At 45.5% G+C, this 7,401-nt stretch overlaps 2 pseudogenes; both read right to left on the bottom strand.

Moving 5' to 3' along the window:
• Positions 1-320: 320 nt before the first annotated feature.
• LOC146648772 (5S ribosomal RNA) lies at positions 321-439 on the bottom strand (annotated as a pseudogene).
• A 1,800-nt stretch (positions 440-2,239) lies between these two features.
• LOC146648771 (5S ribosomal RNA) lies at positions 2,240-2,358 on the bottom strand (annotated as a pseudogene).
• Between the last annotated feature and the right edge of the window lie 5,043 nt (positions 2,359-7,401).

Below are 7,401 nucleotides of genomic sequence, written 5' to 3'. Positions count from 1 at the left end.
TATAATGGATTGGGGAGATTAAAATTAATGATATATTTTTATGTGGTTCAGCCACAACTCTACTAAAACCTCAGCCAGTAATAGGTCGGCCAACTTTTGGACCATCCAGTTGTCTGTATGACTGCTGCAGTACATACATCACATTTGCTCACTATCAGAAAGTGCCAAACAGCCCTGGTGGAGTGAGGAGCTGTAAAGAGAAGCAGAGTGCTCTGTTTATATTCTACAAATGTTTTAAGCTTGCCCTCATTAATGGGCAGCTGCTTTGGGTCTTTCAACACCCTCCTTCTCTGGATCAAAAGCAGTTCAATGACATGAAAAGCTAACAGCACCTGGTATCCCCAGGCAGTCTCCCATCCATTTACTAACCAAGTCCAACCCTGCTTAGCTTCCGAGATCAGACGAGATCGGGCGTGCACAGCGTGGCATGGCCGTAACCTGCAGACCTGAGCACAAAGTGTCAATTTATGGAATCAAGTGGTGAGTTGGGCAGTACTTGAAGTTGCGAACACAACCCTCCAATTTAACTACAGTCTTAACGGTAACTGCATGCTTGCCTAATACCCTAACTCAAGGACTCAATTTAGCATTTAACCAGCAGCACAGGACCTGGTGTGGTGTAGGTGGCCTCAGCAAGAAGCACAGGCCCTGGTGTGGGGTAGTTGGCCTCACCCAGCAGCGCAAGCCCGCGTGTGATGTAGATGGCCTCATCCAGCAGCACAGGCCCTGGTGTGGGGTAGGTGGCCAAAGCCAGAAGTAAAGGACCTGGTGTGGTGTAGATGGCCTCAGCCAGAGCCACAGGCCCTGGTGTGGGGTAGATGGCCTCAGCCAGAAGCACAGGCCCTGGTGTGGGGTAGATGGCCTCAACCAGCAGCAGAGGACCTGGTGAGGTGTAGGTAGCCAAAGCCAGAAGTAAAGGACCTGATGTGGTGTAGATGGCCTCAGCCAGAGCCACAGGCCCTGGTGAGGTGTAGGTGGCCAAAGCCAGAAGCACAGGCCCTGGTGTGGTGGAGGTGACCTCAGCCAGAAGCGCAAGCCCTGGTGTGTTGCTTTCAGCCTCAGCCAGCAGCACATGACCTGGTGTTCTGTAGGTGGCAAAAGCCAGGAGCACAGACCTGGTGTGTTGTAGATGGTCTCAGCTTGCAGCACAGGACCTGGTGAGGTGGAGGTGGCTTCATCCTACAACTCAGGCCCAGGTGAATTGTAGTTGGCCTCAGCCAGATGCACACGCCCTGGTGTAATTTAGATGACCTATGTTAGCAGCACAGGCCCCAGTGAGGTGCGGATGGCCTCACCCGGCAGCACAAGACATTGCTGAAAACAGCCAAAAAGAATGTCGATTATGTGCCCTCATTAATGGGCAGCTGCTTTGAGTCTTTCAACACCCTCCTTCTCTGGATCAAAAGCAGTTCAATGACATAAAAAGCTTACATCAACTGGTATTCCCAGGCAGTCTCCCATCCAAGTACTAACCAACCCCAACCCTGCTTAGCTTCCAAGATTAAACGAGATCAGGCGAGCTCAGGGTGGTATGCCCCTAAGGTGCAGGCCCTACCACAAAGAGTCAATTTATGGAATCAAGTGGTGAGTTGGGCAGTAGTTGAAGTTACGAACACATCCCTCCAATTAAATTACAGTGTTAATGGTAACTGCATGCTTGCCTAATACCCTAACCCAAGGACTCAATTTAGCATTTAACCAGCAGCACAGGCCCTGGTGTGGTGTAGATGGCCTCCACCAGCAGCTCAAGCCCGCGTGTGATGTAGATGGCCTCATTCAGCAGCGCAAGCCCTGGTGTGGTGTGTATATGACCTCAGCCAGAGCCACAGGCCCTGGTGTGGTGTAGATGGCCTCAGCCGCCAGCACAGGTCCTGGTGTGTATCAGTCAGCCTCAGCCAGAAGCACAGGCCGTGGTGTGTGGTAGATGGCCTCAGCTAGCAGCACAGGACCTGGTGAGGTGGAGGTGGCTTCTTCTTGCAACTCAGGCCCTGGTGTGGTGTGGTTGGCCTCAGCCGGAAGCACAGGTCCTCAGCTAGAGACACACGCCCTCGTGTAATTTAGATGACCTATGTTAGAAGCACAGGCCCCGGTGTGGTGCGGATGGCCTCACCCGGCAGCAGAAGACATTGCTGAAAACAGCCAAAAAGAATGTCGTTTATGTGCCCTCATTAATGGGCAGCTGCTTTGGGTCTTTCAACACCCTCCTTCTCTGGATCAAAAGCAGTTCAATGACATAAAAAGCTTACATCAACTGGTATTCCCAGGCAGTCTCCCATCCAAGTACTAACCAACCCCAACCCTGCTTAGCTTCCAAGATCAGACGAGATCGGGCGTGCACAGCGTGGCATGGCCGTAACCTGCAGACCTGAGCACAAAGTGTCAATTTATGGAATCAAGTGGTGAGTTGGGCAGTACTTGAAGTTGCGAAACACAACCCTCCAATTTAACTACAGTGTTAATGGTAACTGCGTCGTGGCCTAATACCCTAAACCAAGGACTCAATTGAGCTTTTAACCAGCAGTACAGGCCCTGGTGTGGTGTAGGTGGTCTCAGCCAGAGCCACAGGCCCTGGTGTGATTATGGTAAAATGGCCTGCATTTGTATAGCGCTTTTCTAGTCCCTAAGGACTCTAAGCGCTTCACACTACATCCAGTCATTCACACACACATCATGGCAGCTACATTGTAGCCACAGCTGCCCTGGGGCGCACTGACAGAGGCGAGGCTGCCGGACACTGGCGCCACCGGGCCCTCTGACCACCACCAGTAGGCAAACATGGGGTTAGTATCTTGCCCAGGGATAGTTGGCATGCAGCCAGGAGGTAGCCTGGGATCGAACCACCGACCTTCTGATTAGTGGCTGACCTGCTCTGCCACCTGAGCTACAGCCACCCCATACATATATTAAAATGGCCTCAACCAGCAACACAGGCCCTGTTGTGGGGTATATGGCTTCAGCCAGAGCCACAGGTCCTGATGTGGTGTACATGGCCTCAGCCAGAAGCATAGGCCCTGGTGTGGTGTTGTTGGCCTTAGCCAGCAGCACAGGACCTGGTTTGGTGGAGGTGGCCTCAGCCAGAAGCGCAAGCCCTGGTGTGTTGCAGTCAGCTTCAGCCAGTACCACAGGCCGTGGTGTGTTGTAGATGGCCTCAGCCGGAAGCACCGGTTCTCAGCCAGATGCACACGCCCTGGTATAATTTAGATGACCTATGTTAGCAGCACAGGCCCCGGTGAGGTGCGGATGGCCTCACCTGGCAGCAGAAGACATTGCTGAAAACAGCCAAAAGGAATGTCGTTTAAGTGCCCTCATTAATGGGTAGCTGCTTTGGGTCTTTCAACACCCTCCTTCTCTGGATCAAAAGCAGTTCAATGACATGAAAAGCTTACAGCACCTGGTATTCTCAGGCAGTCTCCCATCCAAGTACTAACCAAGCCCAATCCTTCTTAGCTTCCGAGACCAGCCCTGTTCAGGGTGGTATGGCCATAAGCTGCAGGCCTCAGCACAAAGTGTAAATTTATGGAATTAAGTGGTGAGTTGGGCAGTACTTGAAGTTCCAAACACAACCAATTTAACTACAGTGTTAAAGTTAACCGCATGGTAACCAGAGATGGGCAGTAACGCGTTAATCCGATTACTTTTTTCAAGTAACGAGTAAAGTAAGGGATTACTATTGCAAAAACAGTAATTAGATTACCGCTACTTTCCCGTAGGACCGCTGCGTTACTAAAACCATGATTTTTTTGCGAGAATGTCTCACAACAGTGACGTAAGCGAGTGCGACGTTGGTGACAACAGCTGTGTGCAGATCAACAATGGATCATATATCGAGTGCGGGAGAGAGTATGAGCGTGCAGCGTCTAAAGCGTGGAAGTACTGACCTTACTTTGAGTTTGATTCCATACAAAGTGACAAAAACATTAGTGTCCGCTGTGCGTGGGAAGAAAACTTCTTTTTACAGTGAAAAAACCCCTAAACTTCCAACAAGCACCGAGTAGCTACGACGTAACGGGAAACTCACAGAGAAACTCACGGATTCTTCCACTGACCGCCGCGGCACACCTGCACCAGGGTAACCCTCCGCCTGCCCAACTCCGGCTTTACAGGTGAAAATAGAGCAAAAGGACCGCTGAGTCTTTGACTTTATTTATTTTCTGCTGTGTTTTACTTGCATCTATTTGAAAGATTGAGTGTAAACACAAAAAATATTTTATTTTATGTGCTGGAATGTGCAGAAAATAGGTTTAAATGTTAAACTAATTTCTTCCAGTCAGAGAATGTTGCATATAATTAAATCTTTGCTTGATGCATAAAGTTAAAAGATTAAAACTAATAAAACAAGTTTTAAAAAGAGACTTTTCCATTTGATTACATTTTGTATGATGGATTATGCAGAAAAAGTAGAATTGGGCTGAAAGATCTATCGCTTTATCACCTCTTCAGGTTGTAAATCGTGTTTTTAAAAAGTAACTAAGTAACTAAATAACTAAGTAATTAATTACTTTTAAAAATAAGTAATCAGTAAAGTAACGGGATTACTTTTTGGGGAAGTAATCAGTAATTAGTTACTAATGACTTTTTTCAAGTAACTTGACCAAAACTGATGGTAACAGCCCCGCTGGTTTAGAAACTTATTTCCGTTAACAAAGCAAGGAAGCAAGACGAACAGCTTTAACCGGTTTTACTTGCTAGCAAGGGAGGCTGGTCGGAACCAGGCTCTTGGAGCTGAACGCTCCTCACCCGCCTCCTAGCCAGCATCAAATAAAACAGCCTTCCTTGCAGCCTTTTATTGAAAACAGTTACATTGTAAAATCCCCCTGTGGTTCTAAAGGATAAGGTACCATGTGTGTATGTGTGTGCACGTGTATGCATGTGCGAGAGTGTGTGTGTGTGTGTGTGTTTGGGGGTGCGTTTGTGTGACCTTCTGACCACAAAAGGGTCATAAAGGCAGGAAGCTTACTAAACAAGAAAAAATCTTCACATAGTATGTGCCTATAATAAAACACTACAGCCTCCCCCACCAACAGACTGGCTGGAGAGGTGGTCAGAAACAAAGGAATGTCTTTGATCATACAGCTTAAACCAAGACTTTAAATTTAAGTGATTTAAGTAACACAATGACAACATTTAACAATTTGACTCCAACATCTGTATTCTGTGTGTGTGTGTGTGTGTGTGTGTGTGTGTGTGTGTGTGTGTGTGTGTGTGTGTTTCCAGCCATGCTATACATAGACATACGACCTTTCAGTGAACTTAAACTGTGTGTGTGAGGTATGCAGAAAAGCAGAAGTAAGCGTCTTGCTAAACTATAAAAACAGGAACTTGCAATAGGTCGTATCTCAAATGACCATTTAAAGGTTTGAAGTCTTGAACTTTAATAGAACAGTCTGGTTTCTAAATCTATAATGGAACATTATAACATCAAGGGTGCATGGTGCACAGAGTCCACACAGAGCTGCACACATGCACAAATGATTATATGTTTCTAAGCATAAATGGCAATATAAAAAATATCAATCCCAACAGCCGGGTAGAATGGAAGTGAAATTGGACAGCCTTCTAGCCTTCGTTCAAGTCTGCCCTTACTTCCGTGTTTTTCCGCTCGCTAACGCCACAGTGCAAAAACTGAAAAATGGACCAAGAAATGTTGCTCCGTGTGTTGTGTACTCTTTTAATTTTGAGGAGCTACAAAACCTGTATCAACGTCGCCGGCATGTTTGGTACCTTAGGCTCATCAGAGACAATCATATCTAGGTAAAATAATTCCCTTTAACCTACATAAATTTAGGAATTACTTAGCTAGTTTCATGGATAATTTCAGTGACTGAATGATTGCCGGTCATTTGTACACATTTACTGTATTATATAAAATATATAAACTAAATGTCTTTGAAACTCATAGAATCTAATCTTTTGGTTTCTTCTTTTACACAGCACTTTATCAAACTGTTGTCTGCTACAGAGTTGCAAGTATTATACTAGTAGTAATATCGCATCCACCATCTCCTGCTTGCATATTTCTGAAAACATCTTAGTGGTGTGACAGCCATCGATTGAGCCAGCCCTGCAAACCCTGTGGATGGACGATGCAGTGGACAGTGGGAGGAAGCATCCAAAAGCTCTCTTTAGACCACTCCGTGTGATTCTCCACTCGCCGACCAGAAAAGACAAACTGCCCTGGAGTGTCCTCAGGGAGAGAGGAAATTAGGACAGGAAGCCTAATGGAAGGCCTCTGTCCTATCACCTCATCCATGAGAGCAAACCAGGGCCAAGTAGCAGCAGTGGGCTTCCCACTGACTCCCTCTACTGACTCTGGATAAATGCAATCCTAAAGGCAGAGGAAATCAGAAATCTCAGTAGACAAATAAAAACAACACAACAACTCTTAGTTATTGTATATTTATTCAGTTGTGTTCTTAAGAATTATCGTTTTAATAACACATACATACTTTGTATTTTTTCTTTAAGTTATCCTAGTTCTTTCTTGCCTGCAAGGGGGTGACTTTCTTCTCCAGAATTGTCCTGGTCACACACAAAAATAAGAGAAGAGAGAAAACCATGGCAACTATGTTAATCCCTAAATCCAGAAGTTTTCACAGCTGAACACAAGAGAAATACCGTCTGGAGATAACAGTTTCTGTACATTATGAGGGCTAATAAAACCGTACTCATATGAATATGTGTAAATTGATTTATTCCTGTACCACAGTGGCCAAATTCTTCACCCCAGGAAAGAGGTGATTGTTTTCTCCTCATGTTGAGAACATATCACAAAAAGGTTAATTTGCAAAAGTCAAAATTGGCTGTATGTAAGCGCCAATACAATATAGTTAGGGTTATAATTAGGGTTAGGTTTAGGGCTGGAATGCACGGCTGGAACGTGTGTTACCACCGGGGGCGTCAAGCTATTGGATTCCATCCACAACCCAGTGTGGCTCTCGGGTTATCTTTCGCATTGCTGAGGGACGCCTCGGCATGTAACAAATCATCAGTATGTTACGTGATTGGAATGAGAATGGTCTTTGACATACTGTTTTAACACAATATAGTATTAAAATCAGAAAATCACAGTAGGAAATAGTTTGATTCGCTAAATACGTTTAGCGAATCATATCATATAGGATCATAACATGAAATGGAAATATAAATTGTAAATTTTTAAAACTACATGGCGGCTTTTTGGCTAGCAACTGTGTCGTCATTGTTTTCAGACAATATACAAAATAAAGGACTACACTACACACTAAGTATGTCTGTGAAGGTTCTCAGTCATCCAGGTCATCGTAGTCAAAGGAGCTTGCAAAGAAAAGCGTCTGGACTTCTTTAAGTTATTGAAGACGTTTCACCTCTCATCCAAGAAGCTTCTTCAGTTCTAAGGTCAAATGGTGGAGAGTCCCAGATATA

The sequence above is a fragment of the Rhamphochromis longiceps genome, linkage group LG18 (assembly GCF_057381845.1).
Source record: "Rhamphochromis longiceps isolate RC_006_pf linkage group LG18, R_longiceps_female_GT1.1, whole genome shotgun sequence".
NCBI lineage: Eukaryota > Metazoa > Chordata > Actinopteri > Cichliformes > Cichlidae > Rhamphochromis > Rhamphochromis longiceps.
The sequence above is the reverse complement of the archived record's forward strand: the minus strand, read 5'-3'. Positions and strand labels throughout refer to the sequence as shown.